At 36.2% G+C, this 1,658-nt stretch overlaps 1 pseudogene; it reads right to left on the bottom strand.

The window, feature by feature from the left end:
* Positions 1-886: 886 nt before the first annotated feature.
* LOC127688220 (uncharacterized) lies at positions 887-1,042 on the bottom strand (annotated as a pseudogene).
* Positions 1,043-1,658: the final 616 nt, after the last annotated feature.

Below are 1,658 nucleotides of genomic sequence, written 5' to 3'. Positions count from 1 at the left end.
TAGAATGTAGTCATCTTCTGCAAAAGAAATTCTACAGAGCAATATGTGTAGCGGGGGGAAAAAGAGATAATCTCATATTGAACAGCTTTCATAATATATGTTGACTACATCTAATTTAGAATTCTCAGGAAATTTCATGATACTATTTAAAAAATTATATGGTTTTATATATAGAAGCACATTTGTAAGTATGTAATTTTGCTACAGAAAAAAATTAGGTTTTAGAAACTACATATTAACATGTTCTGGGTTTCAGGGCTGTAACAAGAGTGCTCTGGCAAGGGATCACATCTAAAGACCTTCTAGGTTTATATGATCCAGCTAGAATGCAGACACACTTGGATTATAGTATCATCTGGCTAAAAAAGAGACATTCCTTTTAGTTCACACAGTTAATGCCAAACAATGATATCTAATTGAGGGTCAGACAAAATGATGAATTAGAGAAATATTTGTCAGAATGAGTCAGAGATAGAATATGCCAAACCCGCAGAAGAATCAAGAGGAAAAAATGCTTGCATAAAAGCAGTGCAGGGAGAGAGAGAGAGTCAGTTCAGTTGACTGGAGTTGAGTTCCATTCAATCTCTACAGTCCATTCAGTATGAGCAGTGGAGTTGAGTTTCTTTGTAAGTTTCTGCAGGTTGAAGCTGGTTGAAGTCAGAGAATAACAAGTAGCCAGAATATTAGAGCGAGTTACAAGAGTTAGTTTGAGGCTAACCAGAGTAATTTGGTAGAAGCTGAGAAAAGCCAGACTGAATCAGTAAAGGCTAACCAGAACAATTTGGTGAGAAGCTGAGAGAAGCCAGACTGAATCAGTCAGCTTATAGAGGAGTTTGAGCCAGAACATCTGCGTTGATCCAGCCAGCCAGAGTTCAGAAAGAACTAGAAAGGGTGAGCTTATTCAGCAGTAAGCCTCCCAGATAATAACTGAATCTGGCAAATAAAAGCTAATTGTACAGTTTTGTCTTGGGAAGATGATGCATTATTAAACTGATAAAAACAGATATAACACTTGATCTTAGCCAAAAGGCCAAGAAGCAATGATGATGCATTATTAATCACTTTGAAATGATAAAATTGTTCAGAGGTCTCTGATTCTGTTTTTAAAACTATACTCTGTTATGGACACATAATGCACGAAATAAACTTGAGTCCCTACAACTATTTGTTCTTTCTATGTCCTGCTCAGTTCCTGAATAATTTCTTGGGTGTTTATTTATTTATAAATAAGTGCCTAGGAGTTAACTTATGCTTATTCCCCCAACATGTTCGAAACTCAATTAACCCATTTATACTGTTTTATGTTTGCCATGTGGTTAGTTACCTCTCCTCAGTTTCATACATCTGACTTCCTCCTTGTCCTGATGGTGAATCTCCCCCAACTCCTGATCCTGACTTTTTCCCAGAGTTCTTATCTCTGTGCTGGATATCCCATCTAGTGTTTTATGGCCTTTGTTATAGGCCATCAGCTTTTTAATAAATCAATTGGAAGGTGATGATGGCAGTGTTTATAAAATACGATGTACCATATGAATAACAATAGCAATGTCCAGTCTGCACTCAAATCTGTGCCAGCACAAATACAATCTTTACAGTGTACATGATAATGTTTTCTCAGTGAGACCCATCTAATATCTAAAAATTTTAGAGTCATATTT

The sequence above is a fragment of the Apodemus sylvaticus genome, chromosome 6 (assembly GCF_947179515.1).
Source record: "Apodemus sylvaticus chromosome 6, mApoSyl1.1, whole genome shotgun sequence".
Taxonomy (NCBI): Eukaryota; Metazoa; Chordata; class Mammalia; order Rodentia; family Muridae; genus Apodemus; species Apodemus sylvaticus.
The sequence above is the reverse complement of the archived record's forward strand: the minus strand, read 5'-3'. Positions and strand labels throughout refer to the sequence as shown.